Here is a 21,777-nt window from a genome sequence, read left to right as displayed (position 1 = left end):
CCTCCTCCTCCGCCTGCTCTGCTGGTCGTTGAGGGACAGCTGGAATTGGCTGGGTGCGTAGATTCGCCAAGTTGTGGAGCATGCAGCAGATGACGACGATGTGTGCCACTTGCTGCGGCGAGTACTGCAGGGATCCCCCCGAATGTTCCAGACATTGGAAACGCTTTTTGACAACACCAATAGTGTGCTGTTTACTGTGCCTGGTCGCCTGATGGCCGCTGCTGATCAGCTCTTCTGCTGGGGTGTCGGCCACACGGAGTGTTGTCATCAGCCATGGCCAGAGAGGATAGCCCTTGTCCCCAGTAAGCCAGCCTCGTCTTCGAGGCAGCCCCTCAAAAAGGTTACAAACTGAGGTCAACCGCAGGATAAAGGCATCGTGGCTGCACCCTGGGAAATGCGCGGTGACTGCCATGATGATTTGGCGGTGGTCACAGACCAGCTGCATGTTGAGGGAGTGCAACTCCTTGCGGTTGCGGAAGTCCTAAGGATGATGGCATGGCGCCCTCAAAGCCACGTGTGTGCTGTCAGTCGACCCCTGCACCATGGGGAAGTCCGCAATAGAAGCGACACCCTGCGCACCCTCCGCCTGCTTGTGCAGGGTCCGAGGGAAGGTCATGATTTGATGCCTTCACCTATAAAGGGCTTCTGTAACTTGCCGGATGCAACAGTGGACTGCTACCTGAGCGACAGTCGCAATGTCCCCAATGGCTGACTGAAAGAATCCATTGGCATAAAAATGGAGGCCATCAGTCAGTTTAGCCATCACGGACAGAGAGGTTCTGCAGCGTTCACGCGGCTGCAGATCCTGACCAAACAGGTGGCACAGATCAGTAACAATGTCCCTCCAGAATCGGAGCCTTCCCAAACACTGCTCCTCCGACATGTCAAGGCTTGTCACCTGCTGCCTAAAGACCCTCGCAGCTTCCCGTCGGATTGGCCGACCTCCATTGCCCCTCCTCCTTCTGGCCAATCCCAGCCCTCTCTCCCGCCGTCTCTCTGCCCCTTCACAGTGTTGGGCGATGAGGCCGTCGCCCTCCAAACAAACTCTCATTCCGATGCCAGTTGGTCAAAAGGCTTTTAGGTGTAGTGCTGCAAGTGCTTCGGACAGGTTTGAAGGACCCAAGTACTGTAAAGCTAAATTCCCAGAACTCCGCTCCGCATTAGCTCGCCAACTCTCTCTAGCAACGATCGCAATGAGCAGGCCAAGTGGCAGAAGATTCTGCACTAAAGCTGTCCCCTTTAAATAGCGCCCCCCTACTCCGAGAAGGGCCTGTTAGCCCTCCTTCGAACTGTCACTAATAGCGCTGGGCGCTAAGGCTCCGGGCGCCACCCAATATGCGCTCAGGCGATCCTAGAAGGTGTTGCACACTGAAATGACGTCATGAACTGCTTGCGCTCGCGGGCGCGCGCAAACACTTAGCGCAGGCGCTAAATGTATAGTCAATATCTGAGTTGTCGCTATCTTCATAGCGTCCGCCCCAACATAGGGCTTCGCCCCAATTCTAGGTCTCTTTAGGCGCTCAGCGCCGGCGCTACCAACCCAATTTCTAGGCCTGAGCATCTCCGCTTCCACCACTTCCGTCAGCAGCGAATTCCAGGTCATCACCACTCGCTGCGTAAAAAAGTTTTTCCTCACATCTCCCCTGTATCTCTTGCCCAAAACCTTAAATCTGTGTCCCCTAGTCCTTGTACCATTAACTAGTGGGAAAAGCCTTTCCCTGTCTAGCCTATCCAAACCCGTCATAATCTTGTCCACCTCTATCAAATCACCCCTCAACCTCCTTTGCTCCAATGAAAACAAATCCAGCTTCTCCAACCTGTCCTTGTAGCTAAGATCACCCATCCACAGAACCATTCTGATAAATCTCCAGTGCACCCTCTCAAGGGCCTTCACATCCTTCCTAAAGTGTAGTGACCAGAACTGGATGCAATACTCCAGTTGTGGCCTAACCAGCGCTTTATAAAGGTTCAGCATAACTTCTCTACTTTTGTACTCAATACCTCTATTTATGAAGCCTAAGATCCCATATGCTTTGTTAACCACTCTCTCAATATGTCCTGCCACCTTCAGGGACCTATGCACATTAACTCCCATGTCCCTCTGTCTCTGCACACTCTTTAAAATTGTGCCATTAAGTGTATATTGCCTCTCCCTGTTCCTTCTGCCAAAATGCATCACCTCACACTTCTCTGTATTAAATTCCATCTGCCACTTGTCTGCCCATTCTGCTAGCCTTTCTATGTCCTGTTGCAGTCGATTGGTATCATCATCACTGTTTGCCACCCCCCCAAGTTTGGTGTCATCGGCAAATTTAGAAATTCTACTCTGTATTCCAATATTCAGCTAATTTATATATATCAAAAAAAGCAGTGGCCCCAGCACTGACCCGTGGGGAACACCACTGTCTACCATCCTCCAGTCTGAACTCGCTGTTGTCTGCCCTTAAGTCAATTCCTTATCCAAGCTGCCACTGACCTCTATGTGGTACTTTGTCAAATGCCTTCCAAAAATCCATGTAGACAACATCCATTGCATTCCCTTCATCAATCCTCTCTGTTACTTCATCAAAAAATTCAATTAGATTAGTCAAACACGATCTGCAATTTACAAGTCTGTGTTGGCTCTCCTTAATTAGCTTAAACCGCTCCAAGTGCCCGTTAATTTTTTCCTTGATTATTATTTCTAAAACTGCACCCACCACTGATGTTAAACTGACCGGCCTGTAGTTACTAGGATTGTCCTTACATCCTTTCTTGAACAATGGTGTCACATTTGCCACTTTCCAATCCTCAGGCACCTCCCCCGCATCTAGGGAAGATTGGAAAATTATGGCAAGCCCTTCCGCTATCTCCTCCAGCAATTCCCTAAGCAACCTGGGATGGAAGCCATCTGGACCAGGCAACCTATCCACTCTAAGCATACCCAGCCTTTCTAGTATATCCTGTCTATCAATTTTCACCCCTTCCATTGCTTCTACCTTTTCCACTTCTACCGATATTTTGTCAGCATACATCTCCTTAGTAAACACCATCTTCCTCCTCCTCCTCGGAATCCTCCAAAGAGGATCTGAGCTCTTCGCCTTGTTCCTCCTACAAGTCCAAACCTCGCTGCTGGGCAATGTTGTGCAGAGCACAGCACACTACTACCATTCTGGAGACCCTGGCTGGCACGTACTGAACGGCGCCTCCAGATCTGGTGAGATTCCTGAAGCGCATTTTCAGCATGTCAATGGCTTGTTCGATGACACATCTGGTGGTGATATGGCATTGATTGTAGGGCTTTGTGAATCATTTCTCGGGTTTCTGAGATTTGTCATCAGCCACGTTTAAGTGGGTTCCCTTTGTCTCCGAGCAGCCACCCGTTAACTCTGCCTCCATGTGCGAAGACGTCAGGGAGGTTGGACTGTCACAGGATGAAAGCATTATGGCAGCTGCCCAGGAATCTTGCACACACCTGCATAAAGATCATTTTGTGGCTGCACACCAGCTGCACATTGATGGAGTGGAAGTTGATGAATATTCCTGGGTGATCTGGGGTGCCCTGGTCAACACGTGTGTGCAGTCGATGACACCCTGCACCATGGGAACCCAGCCAGAGCCACCAACCCAAGTGCCCACTCATTCTATCTGGCATCATCGCAGGCAAAGTTGACATAATCAGCACCCTGGCGAACAAGCCATCAGTCACCTGTCTAATGCATTTGTGGGCCGCCGACTGGGAGATCCTGCAACTGACTCTGGCAGAGCCCTGGAAGGATCCAGAGGCAGAAATGGTGATGGGGTTGGAGACTTTGACAACCACTGGTAAAGCATGGCTATCATGTCCAGCTGGCAGCAGGTCTTCTTCTAGTAGGCTGCAGATGTCTGCTACCACCTGACGCGACAACCTGAGCCTCCTGAAACACGTCTGTTCCGACATGTTGAGGAAGCTGATCCTCTGCCTGTAAACTCTGTGTGGCGTGTAAGTACTCCTGCGAGCTGCACCTCTCCGCTGCTCCCCTCTCTGCTACTCACCTCTCTGCTGCTCACCTCTCTGCTGCTCCCCTCTCTGCTGCTCCCCTCTCTGCTGCTCCCCTCTCTGCTGCTCCCCTCTCTGCTACTCCCCTCTCCGCTGCTCCCCTCTCTGCTGCTCACCTCTCTGCTGCTCACCTCTCTGCTGCTCCCCTCTCTGACGCTCCCCTCTCTGCTGCTGCCCTCTCTGCTGCTCACCTCTCTGATGCTCCCCTCTCTGCTGCTGCCCTCTCTGCTGCTCACCTCTCTGCTGCTCACCTCTACTGCTGCCCTCTCTGCTGCTGCCCTCTCTGCTGCTCACCTCTCTGATGCTCACCTCTCTGCTGCCCTCTCTGCTGCTCACCTCTCTGCTGCTGCCCTCCCTGCTGCTTCCCTCTCTGCTAATCCCCTCTCTGCTGCTGCCCTCTCTGCTGATCCCCTCTCTGCTGATCCCCTCTGTGCTGCTCCCCTCTCTCCTGTGCAGCTACAGGTCTCTAACAAGGGGGCTGCTGCTGTTGCTGGTGCTGTTGCTGGTCATCTTGATCCTCATCTGAAGTCCAACCTAAGGCAGCATAAGCAGCACCCATCCTGATCTGATAGATTAAACCTCCAAAGTTTAGAAGAAACCTCCAAAATGTAGAAAATCAGCTCTCAGAAACACCATTCCCCATTGGCAGTTAAGAAAGCAGCTGTGAGTACAAAGTATATAATGACATATCTCCCTGAGATTGATTGCTGTTGTGTTCCTGCTTTGCTTTCAGTGGCGAGTTTCAGGAAACTCGGGAAATCTGTGAATCACACCTTAAACTTAAAAATCTATGTCAATATCGCTCTAATTGAGCGATTAACATATGTTAATTGCCCACCCGCCTCCCACAAGGGGGCTGCGCTCATGCAGCCTAACACACTGGAGTGAAACCCGGAGGTCAGTGGGTGGAGCTTCCCGATGAGCAATCAATTTCTCGGGCTTTAACCCCCACCTGCTCAAAAACTCACGTGCTCCTCCATGTTAAAATTCCTCCAAATGATTCCGATTGGCAATTTTCATTATGTGTCCATGGGATGATTTTTACTATCTTTATTTAGCAAGTGCAACTGATGATTTTCAATATGTTTGTTTCGTGAGTCCAACAAACAATTTTCACTATATACTATTTATTAGTCTAATAGATCACTTTCACCGCAATTAGTTAATGGGATACAAAATGGTCCCCGTTGTGCCCATTTTCTGGATAGAAAACGGGGCCGAAAATTAACAAGGACATCTGAAATGTGTCATGTTGGTCTTGAATGATTTTCATTATTAAGGACCCCACAGCAAAATTCATCAGCGCTGTGCAGAACAGGCGCCGGACCTGGTCGTTCAGGTCTTGGTGGAATTGCTGTGGCCTAACAAGTGTCTGCCTCCAAAAACTAAGCACTTTTTTTTATTTGCTTTCCTGTGGAGCCGGGAGCAGCAGGAGTGCTCCTCCAAGCTCCACAACACACCTGCGGGCCACTGCCGGCCCATGATCGCCCCACTCCCATTCTTCTTCCCTTCCTCCAGGACTCACTTTAAAGTCAAAATATGATCGGCCAACAGGGGCAAGCTACCTCTGGAGGTGAAACAGGCACTGTTAGCTCACACAATCAGTAAAATTAGGCTTGAGGCCCAAATACAGGCCCACCTAGGGCCTCCTGGTTTAGGCGTGCACCTGAAGCATAAGGTATGCACCTGAAAATGGGCCATAATGTATTTATACTCCAGTGATTCCAATCTGTGACTTTTACTATATTTAGTGAGTTGCTATATTTATTCAATGAAGCTCTGGTTGGAATTATTCTTGGAGGTTTCATCACATGACCTTCTGCCTCCAACCACCCCACCAAGTTAAACAGCCTTTTTTCCCATTTCCAATATTTTTATAACTAATAAACATAAGTGTTCAGCAAAAATGACAACACATTTTTTTAATATCCCTATGTTTTTTTCTCCTGGGTTGCTCACAACAGTATCCAGAAGACTCCAGGCAACCCTTAAGGTTTGGAAACCTTATTCCAACAAGCAATTTGTAATCCAAATTTGCAGATGACACTAAACAAAGATGGACAGTAAGTAATGCAAATTTGAAAAGGAATTTGCAAAGGGACATAGGCAGATTAAGTAAATGGACAAATCTATGGCAAATGGAGTTTAATGTGGTCAAGTGTGAGGTCATCCACTTTGGACCCAAGAAAGGAGTATTTTCTAAATGGTGAGGAACTAGGAACTGCAGAGGAGCAAAGCGATTTGGGAGTCCAGGTACCACAACAACAACAACTTGCATTTATATAGCATCTTTAACATAGTGAAATGTTTCAAGGTGCTTCACAGGAGCGCTAGCAAACAAAATTTGACACCGAGCCACATAAGGAGGTATTAGGACAAGTGACCAAAAGCTTTATCAAAGAAGCAGGTTTTAAGGAGCATCTTAAAGGAAGAGAGAGGTAGAGATGCAGAGAGGTTTGGGAGGGAATTCTAGAGCTTAGGGCCGAGGAAGCTGAAAGTACAGCCGACAATGGTGGATTGATTGAAATTGGAGATGCACAAGAGGCTAGAATTGGAGGAATGTGGAGATCTCGAAGGATTGTAGGGCTGGAAGAGATTGTAGAGATAGACAGTGGCAAGACCATGGAGGGATTTGAAGACAATGATGATAATTTTAAAACTGAGGCGTTGCTGGACCAGGAGCCAATGAAAGCACAGGGGTGATAGGTGAAGGAGACTTGGTGCGAGTTAGGATATGGGCAGCAAAGTTTTGGCATTAAAAGCCTGTAGACAGTACAAAAAGCAATTAAAAAGGCTAATGCAATGTTGGCCTTTATCTCAAGGGGCCTGGAATGCTTCATTTGTATAGAGCCTTGGTGAGATTCCATCTGGAGTACTGCGTTCAATTTTGGGCACCGCACATCAGGAAGGATATATTGTTCTTGGAGAGGATGCAGTGCAGATTCACCAGAATGATACCGGACTTACGAACATATAAACAATGACGGACAGGTAAGGACACTCTGGTCCATCCAGTCTGTCCCACAAATTGCGATATCCCTTCCCGCTCCTGCATCGTTACCTCTGGTGTCCCCCAAGGATCTATCCTTGACCCCCTCCTATTTCTCATCTACATGCTGCACCTTGGCAACATCATCCGAAAACACAGCATCAGTTTCCACATGTACGCTAATGACACCCAGCTCTACCTCACCACCACTTCTCTCGATCCCTCCACAGTCTCTAAATTATCAGGCTGCTTGTCCGACAGCCAGTACTGGATGAGCAGAAATTTTCTCTAATTAAATAGAGGGAAGACCGAAGCCATTGTTTTCAGTCCCTGCCACAAACTCCGTTCCCTAGCCATTGACTCCATCCCTCCCCCTAACATCTGTCTGAGGCTGAACCACACTGTTCACAACCTTGGTGTCATATTTGACCCTGAAATGAGCTTCCAACCACATATCTGCGGCATAACTAAGACCACCTATTTCCACCTCCATAACATCACCCGTCTTCACCCTTGCCTCAGCTCATCCACTGCTGAAACACTCATCCATGCCTTTGTTACCTCTAGACTTGCCTATTCCAACTGGCCTCCCACATTCTACCCTACGTAAACTTGGCTGCCCGTGTGCTAACTCACACCAAGTCCTGTTCGCCCATCACCCCTGTGCTCGCTGACCTATATTGGCTCCCGGTTAAGTAACGCCTAGATTTCAAAATCCTCATCCTTGTTTTCAAATTCCTCCATGGCCTCGCCCCCTCCCTATCTCTGTAATCTCCTTCAGCCCCACAACCCCCTAAGATATCTGTGCTCCTCAAATTCTGCCCTCTTGAGCATCCCTGATTATAATTGCCCCACCATTGGTGGCCATGCCTTCTGTTGCCTAGGCCCTAAGCTCTGGAATTCCCTGCCTAAACCTCTCTGCCTCTGTACCTCTCTTTCCTCCTTTAAGATACTCCTTAAAACCTATCCCTTTGACCAAGCTTTTGGTCACCTGCCCCAATTTCTCCTTATGTGGCTTGGTGTCAAATTTTTTGTCTTATAATACTCCTGTGCAGCGCCTTGGAATGTTTTACTACATTAAAGGTGCCATATAAATACACGTTGTTGTTGTTGTATCGCAATATATACACTCCCCACTCCACCCAAAACCATGTGATCTCCTGGGAGAGGCGAAAAACCAGGTAGAAACCTACGCCACTTTGAGGGGGAATATCTGGGAAATTCCTCTCCAACCCATCTAGGCGAGCAAAACTAGTCAAAGAGATCACACTGGCTCTGAATTCCCTGAAGTACCTACCTTTTGGAAGAGGTGATCTCTGCCCCAACCAGAAACAGGTCCAGCTCTCACTTGAAGAAATTCAGTGAATCAGCATCCACTGCACAAGATGGCACACTGGGAAGAGAACCACATACAGCTATCTAACCCAATATGGCCTTATACAACTTTAAATTGTGACCCTTGTCCTCCCTAATCTATTTAAGTGGAACAAACTGTCAACTGGAACACAATTTATTCCCTTTATTATCTTATAAACCTCAATCAGATCACCCATTAGTCTACACTTCTCTAAAGTGTAGAGGCCCAATTCTTTTAACCTATCTTGATAACTAAGATGCTTTATACTGGGAATTAGGAATGAGTATTGCGCCCAGTTCTGGTCACCACACTTTAGGAAGGATATGAAGGCCCTTGAGAGGGTGCACTGGAGATTTACCAGAATGGCTCCAGGGATGGGGGATCTTAGCAACAAGGACAGGTTGGAGAAGCTGGATTTGTTTTCATAGAGCAAAGGAGGTTGAGGGCTGATTTGATAGAGGTGGACAAGATTATGATGGGTTTGGATAGGCTAGACGGGGAAAGGCTGTTCCCACTAGTTGATGGTACAAGGACTAGGGGACACAAATTTAAGGTTTTGGGCAAGAGATACAGGGGAGATGTGAGGAAAAACCTCTTTACGCAGCGAGTGGTGAGGACCTGGAATTCGCTGCCGACAGAAGTGGTGGAAGCGGAGACACTGAATGTTTTCAAGGGGAGACTGGATAGGCTCTTGAGGGAAATAAACTTGCAGGGCTAAGGGGTTAGAGCAGGGGAATGGGATTGCTCTACAGAGAGCTGGCATGAACTTGATGGGCCGATTGGCCTCCTTCTGTGCTATTATGACTCTATGAGGGAAAAATTCAGTATCGCCCCGTTTGGGGCACCATTATCGGCCGTGCGCAAAGTTTAGCGCCTGCTGCTAATTATCGCCTCTGATGGCAAACTTGGCTTTTATCGCCCCTGGAGTTGATTGGAGCGCTAAATCAGGCACTTCACACCTGTCTTAAGGTGCAAAGGCCGAGGAGCGAGGCGTTACCTCAGAGCGCTGGCGAAGTTCATGTGATGTCAGTCAGCAATGGAACACAGACACAATGGCGCCGACCAATTCTTAAAGGGGAGTTCTGACGAAAGGTCATCGACCTGAAACGTTAACTCTGTTTCTCTCTTCACAGATGCTGCTTGACCTGCTGAGTTTCTCCAGCATTTTCTGTTTTTATCTTAAAGGGGAGGGTTGATTTTGCTTTCCATCCACATCCTGCTCATTGCAGCCTTGAATCTCGGCCTGTACATCAAATCTGCTGGAAAGAACAATGGAGAGACCCAGGGAAAGAGCTCAGAGTGCAGCCCCCACAATCTCTTCTAAATCGATACAAGGAAGGTCAAATCAAAATGAACCTGCAAAGTGCTGCTCAGTTCCCAAAACTCCTTCACACAGCGTTGAATCTCTCCAGAAGTCTCTCTCTCTCTCTCTCAGAGAATGCGTGGTGCAAAAATGTCACCAACGAAAAAAGGCAGGAAGCGGTCGCCTTTAAATAGCGCTCCCCCAGCCCCTTTCTGACTGCAAAACGCTCCCCTCAACCTGTCGTTGCTAGCGGCAGGCGGTAAGGCAGGGGGTGCCACTCAATATCCAGTCCGGGACGCTACCAGGGCGTTGCGCACTCGACTGATGTCACGATCTGCCGGCGCAGGAGATCGTGGCGGTAGTGTTTAGCACCACCGCAAAATGTCTAGTAAATTTCACGAACGGCGCAAACATCGCCGCGCCCAGGTGCCAGTTGCTTTGCGCCCCATTAGCGCCCTCTTAAGGCGCTAACGGGAGGTGCAAACCAACTGAATATTTCCCCCTATGACTCTAGCCTAGTGGCCCTCCTCTGCACCCTTTCCAAGGCCTCAATATCACTCATCAAGTGAGGCCTGACCAAGTTCTTGTACAAGGACAAAATAATATGCCTCATCTTATACTCAATTGTCCTATGATTGCATCCCATCACCCTATTTGCTCTAGCTATCGCTTCACGGCATTACTCATGTACTTTTAAAGATGTATGCACTAGAATGACTAAATCTCTTTCTTTCTCCACCTTCTTTAATTCTTTTCCCTGAAGGGTATATGAATGTTGAGCATTTGCCCTGCCCACATGCTTAACACTGCACTTATCCAAGTTATACATCATTTGCTAGTCAGGAGCCCAACCTCCCAACACATTAAGATCTGCCTGAAGCAGACGAGCATCGTCTACAATCCTAACACTCGCACAGATCTTAGCATCATATGCAAATTTGCAGATTGTGCCCCAATACCTACATCCAGATCACTAATAAAAATAGTAAAGCGCAACGGTCCCAACACTAATCCCTGTGGGACACCACTAGTTACCGGTCTCCAAATAGATCCAAATCCATTTATAACTAGTTTTACCTATGTCCTGCCAGCCAGTTCTCAATTCAGCTCAATATTACATCATACCAAAGGATTCAATTTTATAGAGAAGCCCCTTGGACGGTACCTTATCAAAAGCTTTTTGGAAGTCTAAGTAGACAATGTCTACTGGGCTTCCCTCATCCACCAACTCCGTAACTTCTTCAAAAAATGCAATTAGATTTGTAAGATATAATCTTTTTATGAAGCCATGTTGAGTGTTTCCAATATGTCCCTCGCTATCAAAGCACTCATATATTACATCCTTAATGGATCCTGCAAGCATCTTTCCTATTACTGATGTCAAACTAATGGGCCTACAGTTACTCGGGTCCATCTTGTCATCTTTTTTAGATGTGGGGACTACATTAGCCCCTTGCAGTCTACAGGAACCATCCCAGAGTGCACTGAGATATTAAAAATATGGGCTAGGGGCTTGCACAGCGCATGTTCCATCTCCCTGAGGACCCTTGGCTGGATATCATCTGACCTGACTGCTCTATTTTCAAGTTCTTAATTCTTTCTAAAACAATTTGTTCATCTAATTTAATACTGCTGGTTTAATTATTAAAATCATTTAATTCTAAGGATTAAATTATAAGGACAAGTTGCATAAACTTGACTTGTATTCCATTATGTATAGAAGATCAAGAGGTAATCTGATCGAGGTGCTTAAAATGATAAAAGAATTTGATAGGACAGATACAGAGAAACTATTTCCTTTGGTGGGGGAATCAAGGACAAGGAGGCATGGGGGAAAAATTTGTGTGGGCCAAGAGAATTGCCGGTGTCACCGGCAACTCAAGTTAATGGCCGCTGAAAATGGCCACAGCGCTACCATTGAAAAATTTGCGCTGGGGTTGGCGATGTGGAGCACAGCACTAACTTATGATACAACGCCCTCCTGGTGGCATTAATGGGAGGCCTCTAACCCAAAGTTCCCATCTAGTGTAGGCGTTGCAACTTCTTACAGCCTGTGGGAGCGAGGCTGTGGAGTTCCTAAGGCATTGTGGGAAATTAAAGAGGCTTTATTAATTCAGAACTAATAAAAATTAAAATCAAGTGGAAAAAATGCAGCTTTCAGCCCTTACTGCATTATAAAAAAAAATAAACATTAAAAATAATTCGCAAATGGGATTCTTCAGCTCTTAAAGCTGAATTCCCTTCTGCACCTAAAAAAATGGGAAAAGTGCTACAGCACTAATACAAATGGCTCCACAAACCAGGGAAGGGGCACAGAGCATTTTACATGCAGCACTCCAGCTTTGTGCAGGGGGTCAACACTGCAAGACTGGCTCTCTACCACAGAGGCCAGGAAGCCCTTCAGAAAGAGTGATGTGGGACCATATCACCGAGGCTGTCACTGCCAGCAATGTCGCCCCCCACGATCTGGCTCCAGTGCCCAAAGAAGCTTCATGACCTCAGACCACTGGTCAAGGACAGTGAGTGCATCTTCAAGAGCCATCTCCTACCAACTGCACCACTAGCCTCATACACTACTCAATGCTCAACCCCCTCCTCCACAATCAATTACCTACCAACAATCTGCACCAATCACATCTCCCATTCCTAGCCTCACGTCACCCCCTTGGAGTAGATGGCATAGGCCATTCTTGGCAGGGGGATGGCTGACCCCTTGGCCAGAGGCAGGGCAGAAAGAATACACAATGCTGGTATCCTCATACGTTATCCTTCTTCTGGCATGCACCTCTTGCTTTCCCTCCCTCCCCTCACCACAATTCCACCCTTGTGTCTTCCTCATTTCACACACCCAAGAAATGCAGCCTGCCCAGCCAGTAGTTGGCCAAGAAGAGGGAGAGGAGAGTGAAGAAGAAGATTGATTTGACACTCCCAGCCACCAGCTCCTCAAGGTCAACCAGCAAGGTCATTTGCAGTGCCCCCCACTGAAAGTCAGCAGCCTTCCACCAGCCATGTTGCAGCCAGTGGGGTAGCACTGTGTGACATCAGTAAGATAGGCAAAGGCGGATAGGCAAAGGTGCACACAAGGCAGTCACTAAAGGAATGCATAAGGGTGATGAGTTGATTTCTTGACGTCATATTGGATGGATAGATTTATAAAGTTGGATTGGAAAGTTTGTTTTGTGGTGGCTTTTATTTCAAAATTGTGGCCAAGAGGACGCTGTGATGGTCAGTAACAGAGGGAAGGTAAGGTGTGGGACTAATGTTGAAAGGGGAATTGGGGTTGTGGTCACTGAGACTGCAGGTGAATGATTCCATGCTGGATATCCTGGCCAGAAAGGGGCTGCCTGGGTTGCATCCTTCTCCTTCCTCCTCTTCTGCTTCCTTGGAGTGGGAGGGGGAAGGATGCAGTTGTTGTGGTCCACGTAGGAACCAATGACATAGGTAGAACTAGGAATGAGGTTCTGCTGAGTTTAAGAAGCTAGGATCCAAATTAAAAAGCAGAACCTCAAAGGTAATAATCTCTGGCAAATTGGCATAGGAACAAACAGATTAGAGGTTTAAATGCGTGGCTCAAAGAGTGGCGTGGGTGGAAGAGGTTTCAGTCCATGGGGCACTGGCACCAGTACTGGGGAAAGAGAGAGCTGTTCTGTTGGGACGGGCTCCACTTAAACCAGGCTGCGACAGTAAATGTGGGTCCCTTACAGGCTGAGACAGGAGACATTATAATGGGGAATAAGGAAATGGCAGAGAAATTAAACAAATACTTTGGCCGCGATTTTGCCGGCGCTCAGAGGGCGGGTTTGGAGGCAGGTCAGAGGTTAAAATCTTTTTGATTGAAGGCGGGTTGCGATCCCGCCATCAACCCGCCTCCATGCTACTTTACCAAGTGCCGGTTCTGGGAGTTCCGATCAGTCCCGCCACCAAGCGGCGGGAGAGGCACTTAAGGCACTTAAGCCGATTTTAACAGGGTATTTCAATTTTATTACATTTTCAGCGTATTTCACGCCTTTCGCAAACCATGCCAGCTGATTGTGCCAGGTTCAGCAAGTGCCTGACTTCTTGACAGCTGCAGCTCCAGCATAAAAACGGAGCTCTAACATTACTGGCTGACAGATGACAGAACTTTGTTTTTTCAGGTGTTGGAACATTTTTTGTAGGTCTACTGAGCTTATAAATGGTGAAGCTGAGATCCATATGCACTGTGACCTCCTGGGAAAACCCTCTACCCACATTGACTGAGCGCTTAGTCCTCAACTGACATATATACCAGCGGAATGGGAACCATTTATACCCTGTCATCCTGGTCCTCAGATTCGGAGGAAGAGCAGCCGCGGCAGCAGCAGAACCAGCCACAACAGCAACAGCAACAGCAGGAGCGCCAACCTCCTCCTCACCCACCTGATGCTGCACAGGGCAGAGGGCGTCAGCGCAAGGCTGCACCTTGCCACAGAAGATACCCCCAACACAGGGTTTAGAGGCCGAGGATGAGCTTCCTCAACATGATTGAGCAGCAGGCTGAGACTTTCGCGAAAGGTAGTTGCTGACATCTGCGCAATGCTGCAGCAACACCTGGAGCCCAGAGGAGCGGGTGGACACCACTTACCAGTGGCTGTCAAAGTCACCACCGCCCTAAATTTTTTTGCTTCGGGGTCCTTCCTGGGATCATCAGCAGACATCAGCAGCATCTCCCAGACGGCTGCACACACTTGCATAACGCAGGTAACTGATGGCCTCTTTGCAAAGGTACACAATTACATTCACTTCTCCACGGATGAAACAAGTGTAAGCGCGCGTGCGTTTGGTTTTGCAAAGGTGGCAGGCTTGCCAAGGGTGCAGGGGTTCCTAGACTGCACACATGTGGCCATTAAGGCACCCCATCACAACCCAGCTGTATTTGTCAGCTGCAAGGGCTTCCACTCCCTTAATGTCCAGCTGGTGTGTAACCACAGGAAGAACATTATGCATGTTTGCGCAAAGTACCCTGGCAGTTGCCATGACTCGTTCATTCTGCGGCAGTCTACTGTGCCTCAGTTCTCCAATCCGCCAACCCAACTTTCCGGATGGCTACTTGGAGACAAGGGCTATCCACTGAAGACGTGGCTTATGACACTGATGAGGAGGCCATCAAACGAAGCTGAGGAGTGCTACAATGCCAGCCACATTTCCACCAGAGCCATCATCACGCAAACCATCGGCTTGCTCAAAATGTGTTTCAGATGCCTCAACAGATCAGGTGGAGCCCTACAGTACTCACCAGCCAGGGTCTCCAGAATCATGGTGGTCTGCTGTGCACTGCACAACATCGCACAGCAGCATGGCTTACTGCTGCCTGAGGAACAATTCGCTCAGTGCACGGCCTCCTCCTCAGAGGAAGAGGAGGACCTTGCGGAGGCGGATGCGCCAGATCCACCAGCACACGAGTACATTGCTGCCCGTGATGCAAGGGATGCACTAATCTATGCCAGATTTGCTTAAGTTTACGAAGCAAACACATGTGGCTGCCACCTTCTTAACACACCATGCACAATGTACAATAAAGTGTGGGTTCCTATCACTCTCACCACCATCATTGCAGATGAAAGGTGCCATGGCACCTCACTGTGACACTTCCATTTCTGGGCACACATAGGCCAACTCTTTGAATGTTTGCCATCACAGTTCTTTATTGAAATTGAAATGGTGATGATTATATTAAAGATGTATTACATCAAAACACCCAAGTGACTACCTTTGTGACTATAGGTGCTTCATCTTTCTCTTACGCGTGCTTCTACGTGGTGCTTCCCCTGTTGCTACAGCAGATGTGGAGATACCTTGTTCACTTTCATGCTGTTACTGCTTCGACACCTTTGTCAGGCGCCCTCTGGGTTTGCAAGCCTGGGAGGGCTCAGCAACAGTCTGCTCCTCATGCGACTGTGCAGTGGCTGAGACGGCCACCTCAGTTGGATGAGGAATCTGGGGCTCTAACCGAGGGCTCTGCAGTGGCATGGGAGTGTGAGCGCTTGGAGAGGATCCCACACTGCCTTGTTGTCGACCACCAACATCTCTCTCATGGGTCACCCGCACTTCACTGCTAGCAAGTAGCTGGAGAGCACCTTGCTGCACATCAGTGGGGCCATGAGGACCCGTCTCTGTACTGACAGTCCTCATAATGGGGACGTCCATGTACCGCTGGTGTCTCTCCTCAATAGATGCCCATCTATCCTCCATAGCAGACTATCTATTTAGAAGAGTCACCATGCTCTGTTGAGTCTGGTGACTTATGTCCTCCAAGGAGGTTGCCACCCTCTCTATGGCAGCACATTCATGCACCATTGCATCCACCATGGCATTGCTTATGTTTGAGATGGACACCTCCATTCTCTGCACACTCGCAGTTACCGTGGATGCAAAACCTGTCAGAGACTCCTGCACTTGTTGCTGAAGTTCCAGCACTGCTCTCTTTCTGGATGGCCCCAGAGGCACAGGGTCCACATGCAGGTGAGCAGAGCTAGGAGTGACCAGCACCCTCCAACGAGGACTCTCCTCTGCTGTCACTGTTTCCACCATCTGCTGATGCTCACTTGTGAGCTGTGATACACCAGGTGACAACACTATCTTGCAAAGGATCCACTGAGGTGTGCGTATCTGCGCTGGTGCTGGGTGCTACTGACACTGCGCCCTCAGAGGTTGCAGCTTCCTCTGAGGAGTCTTCTGGCTCTTCCTCCTAGACAGTGGAGAGGGGACTCTTGATGGTTCTGTGGGGAAGTAAAGGCATGAGTTAGACATGTGATATTAACGTATCATGCACATCGAATTGTGCAGATGATCAGCACGCAATCTGTATGAGCATCAGATGCCATATCAGTCACTCATGCAATGTAACTGAGAGGGCTGAAAATCTATTCTGTCACCAGCTTCCTCTACTATGCCAGTCTGACTGTCCCCCACTTCCAGATCCTCAGCACCTCCTATGATCTCCAGAGCAGCCTCCTCAGCGGTGGTCAGCTGGGCAATGGAAAATGGCCCTCCTCCTGTCCTGGCCCTCTCCCTCTTATTCTGGGACCACTTTTCCTGTAATAAGAGGGTTACAAGTGGAGTTGGGAGTGAGAATGTTGGAGTGAGTGTAGAGAATCCATAGCATAGATGCTTAGAGGGAGACAAAGATGGAGTGAGATACCAATACCAAGGGTCCTCCCTGTGCATTGTTCATTGTTGTCATTGCATAACAGTGATAGCGAGTGTGAGGGGTGCATAGTAGAATAGTGAAGTGATTCTGTACATAGAGAGGGATGGTTAAGGGTGCAAGGGATGTAAGGGTAAAATGGAATGTGCAGGAGTAGGTTGACAATGCAGACTACCAGGTTATTAAACTTTTTCCTGCACTGGACCCAGGAGCGAGCACACAAAGATCTGGAGCTCACATCCTCAGCAATTTGCAGCCAGGCTGCTTTGCTTTGCTGAGCAGGCTTCCTCCGTCCAGATGAGGGGAAGAGCACCTCTTGGAACCCTCTCATTCCCTCCACAAGTGCATGGAGGGAGTCATCATCAAAGCAGGGAGAGGCCTTAGCTCTTGCAGCAGTCATGGGAACAATTTCAAAAGGAGAAGCAGCAGGAACTGATGGATTTGTAACAGTGCTGCATGGGCCCCTTAAATACAGCTGGCTGACAGACATCAGCAGAGGTGAGCAGCAGACCCGAACCCACTAATTGGGCCGGGTAGCGCGCACGGACACATTAAGTAGGCCACTTAAGGCAAAATTGCATTTTCTGAAAGTGGAGGCAGGACCGGAACCCGCCAAAGCTCAAACCCACACCCAATCCTCCTCCATTGACAAAATCGCGGCCTTTGTGTCTGTCTTCACGAAAGAAGAAGCAAAAAGCTTCCCGGAAATAGTGGAGAACCAAGGCTCTAGCGAGAATGAGGAACTGAAAGAAATTAGTATTAGTATAAACATAGTACTGGTGAAATTAATGGGAATGAAAGCCGATAAATCTCCTGGACACGATGGCCTACATCCTAGGGTTTTGAAAGAGGTGGCAAGAGTTAGTGGATGCATTGGTTGTCATTTTCCAAAATTCCATAGGTTCTGGAATGGTTCCCATGGATTGGAAGGTAGCAAATGTAACCCCAGTATTTAAGAAAGGAGGGAGAGAGAAAATGGGGAACTACAGATCAGTTAACCTGACATCAATAGCAGGGAAAATGGTAGAATCTATTATTAAGGATGAGGTAACAGGGCACTTTGAAAATAATAATAGGATTGGGCAGAGTCAACACAGATTTATGAAAGGAAAATCATGTTTGACAAACCTGTTAGAGTTTCTTGAGGTTGTAACTAGCAGAATAGATAAGGGGGAACCAGTGGATGTAATGTATTTGGATTTTCAGAAGACATTTCATAAGGTGCCATACAAGAGGTTATGAAACAAAATTAGGGCTCATGGGATTGGGGGTAATTGGGGCATGGATTGAGGATTGGATAACGAACAGAAAATAGAGAGTAGGAATAAATGGTCATTTTTGAGTTGGCAGGCTGTAACTAGTGGGATACCGCAATGATCAGTGCTTGGGCCTCAGCTATTCACAATCTACATCAATGATTTGGATGAGGGGACCAAATGTAATTTCAAGGGGATATAGACAGGCTAAGTGAGTGGGCAAGAACATGGCAAATGGAATATAATGTGGAGAAATGTAAAGTTATCCACTTTGGTAGGAAAAACGGAAAAGCAGAGTATTTTTTAAATGGTGAGAGATTGGGAAATGTTGGTATTCAGAGGGACCTTGATGTCCTTGTACACGAATCACTGCGAGTTAACATGCAGGTACAGCAAGCAATTAGGAAAGCAAATGGTATGTTGGCCTTTTTTGCAAGAGGATTTGAGTATAAGAGTAAAGACGTCTTACTCAGCACTAGGGTCGAAGTTCGCAGTGGTGATGTTTAGTCGGTGTTGCAAGGGACATCAAAAATTGCAGACTCCTGCGGGATCTGCCACCAGCTGGCAGAAGAGCAGCCACTGTCGCTTTCTTCACTTAATGCTGCGCGAATGGGTGGCGCTAAGTTAGGGAATTTCTCCCTCATAATCTTAAAATTAGAGCCAGGCCATTCAGGAGCGAAATCAGGAAGCACCTTTTGACACAAAGGGGGCAATTTTAACTCAGGTGCGGGGAATTGTCGGGTTCCCCAAATTTAGTGTTTCCCACACGAACCTAAATGGGTCTGTGAGATTGATGCAATTTTAACTCAATTGGCCAATTGATTTCCAATGTGTGGGAAGCCTTGGCAATTGAGTATTTCCAGTCAGAAAGTCGCAGAATACGATGTCATCATTGCTGCTGCTTTTAAGGTCCACAGCAAGCCTTGCTTCTTCTGCAGGCTTCCAAACTTTACCATTAAGATGGCACAGGAGCCTGCAGGAGCAACGGCCAACGGGAGGGCAAGAGCTGCCCCAAAATTTGATGAGGCTTCACTCCAGGCATTGCTGGATGGTGCTAGGGCCCACAGAGAGGTCCTGTTCCCTTCTTCAGGGAGGAAGAGGCCTCCCAGTCAGACCAAGGCTGTGTGGCTACAGGTAGCTGGGGAAGTCAACTCCTTGGGGCTCACACGGCGCACCTGGATGCAGTGCAGGAAAAGATTCCATGACCTTCATCGCACTGGAAAAGTACTGTATGAAGTTTCCATCACCCTCAATCTAATCCCCATTGCCTTTCCTCACCAGCACTCAGCTTTAGCAATCTCTTCCTCCACATCCCACTTGACACTCACATCCATGCACCCTTACCCATTCCCTCTCTCTATGCTCACATTCACATAACTATTCCACCATGCAGCCCTCACACTCCCTCTCACTCTGATGCTTGGAACACAACTGACAACACACAGGGAGGGCCCTTGGTCTTGCAACCTCACTCCATCTTTGTCTCCTTCTAAGTATCTATGCTATGCAATCTCTGCACTCACTCCTTCATTCTCACTCAACCTCTACTTGTCTCCCTTATTGCAGGAAAAGAGAGCTCACAACAGGAGAGAGCGAGCCAGGACAGGAGGAGGGCCACACTCATTAGCCCAGCTCACCCCCTGGGAGGAAGCCATCCTGGAGATTGTCGGGGCTGACAGAGATGCAAAAGTTGGGGAAGGACAGACAGGTGCATCCCCGTAAGCTGGTGACAGAATAGTTTTCCATCTCTCTCATTAGCATTGCATGAGTCGCTGATTATGATTCTGAAGCTACATCATATGGACTTATGATCATCTGCAAAATGCAATGTGCATGTAACCTTGGCATCACATCTCTAACTTTTTCCTTAACTCCCCCACAGGACCATTGAGAGCCCCCATCCCTAGTGTGCAGGAGGAAGAGCCTGAGATGCCAGACTCCTCAGAGGAATCTGCAACCTCTGAGGGTGCAGCGTCAGCAGAAATAAGCGCACCCAGCACCAGCGCAGACACTCACACCTCGGTGGGATCTTCGGGACATAGAGTAGCATTGTCACCTGGTGTATCACAGCTCACAAGTGAGCATCAGCAGATTGTGGAGACAGGGACAGCAGTGGAGAGTCCTCGTCGGAGGGCGCAGGACTCTGCCAGCTCGGCTCAGCTGCATGTTGACCTTCTGCCTCTGGGTCCATCCGTAAGATCAGAGGTGATGGAACTCCATGCACAGATGTAGGAGTGTCTGGCAAGTTTTGTCTCCAGGGTCGCTGTGAGTGTGGAGCGAATGGAGGAGTCCATAGCGAGCATGAGCAGAGCCTTTGTGGAGTCAGTGGCGCATGAACGCATCAACACGGAAAGGATGACTACCTACGTGGAAATGATTGCTGCCTCCGTGGTAAGGCTGGCTACCGTAGAGGAGAGGATGGCTACGGTAGAGGAGAGGAGGGCTACGGTAGAGGAGAGGAGGGCTACGGCCATGGAGGAGGTTAGTCGCCAGGGTATGGAAAACATGGTGAATGTTCAGAATAGAATGACATCTCTTGAGGAGCGATGGGCATCTATTGAACAGAGAAACCAGCCCTTCATGGAAGTCCTTCTGAGTAGGACTGCCATTGCAGATACGGGTCCCCATGGCCCCCCTGATATGCAGCAAGGTGCTCTCAAGCCACTTGCAGGCACTGAGGGGGACCTGACCCATGAGAGGGAGGTTGGTGGCAGACCTCAAGGAAGTGGGGGCTCCTCTCCAAGCGCTCAAACTTCCATGCCACTGCAGAGCCCTCGGTCAGAGCCCCGCTGGAGTCCACACCCAACTGAGATAGACGTCTCAACTCCTGCACAGCCGCAGGAGGAGCAGACTGTTGACGAGCCCTCAAAAGCTTGCCACCCCAGAGGACGCCCGCCAAAGGTGTCGAGACAGGAGCAGCAGGAAAGTGAGCAAGGGGCCTCCACATCTGCTGAAGCCACAGGGGAACCATTATGTAGGAGCACGTGTAAGAGGAAAATAAAGCACAAAAGTCACAAGGGTAGTCACTTGAGTGAAATGTGTATTTTGTAAAAATGCCATCAGTTGTTTGTTTTGCATAAAAATCCTGATGGCAACTGCTGCAGCTCTGGCGTGTGTCATTTCGCAAATGGGGCTTTCACATTGAGGGCTTAGGATTACTTGCAGTTGTCAGTATGCTGGTCAAATAGCTCGGAATCTGCAGGGTTTGGCCATTATCAATGCTCAGGTAAGAAGCTGCAAGGCAAAAGAGTTTGATTTACGAGGCTAAGCAAATCTGGCCAGGATGATTGTGTTCCTTGCATCCCGGACAGCAATGTTCTCGCGTAATGCTGCCGCTGGTTGATGGGCCTCTGCAGGATGCTCGTTCTCACCCTCCTCCTCCTCCTCATCATCATCATCACCATCATCATCATCTGAGGAGGGTATGTGAGGAGCCACTTGGTCCTCAGGAATCTGCAAGCCATGACGCTGTGCCTTGTTGTGGAGAGCACAGAAAACCACGACGATTCTGGAGACCCTGGCTGCTGAGTACTGTAGGGCTCCACCTGATCTATCCAGGCATCTGAAGCGCATCTTCAGCAAGCCGATGGTTTGCTCGATTACGGATCTAGTGGAAATGTGGCTGGAGTTGTAGCGCTCCTCAGCTTCGTTGGCTGGCCTCCTCAACGGCGCCATTAGCCAAGTCCTCA

Source organism: Somniosus microcephalus, chromosome 15, assembly GCF_052327205.1.
Source record: "Somniosus microcephalus isolate GS21.2 chromosome 15, FLI_Smic_1.0, whole genome shotgun sequence".
Taxonomy (NCBI): Eukaryota; Metazoa; Chordata; class Chondrichthyes; order Squaliformes; family Somniosidae; genus Somniosus; species Somniosus microcephalus.
This window is presented reverse-complemented; position numbering follows the sequence as displayed.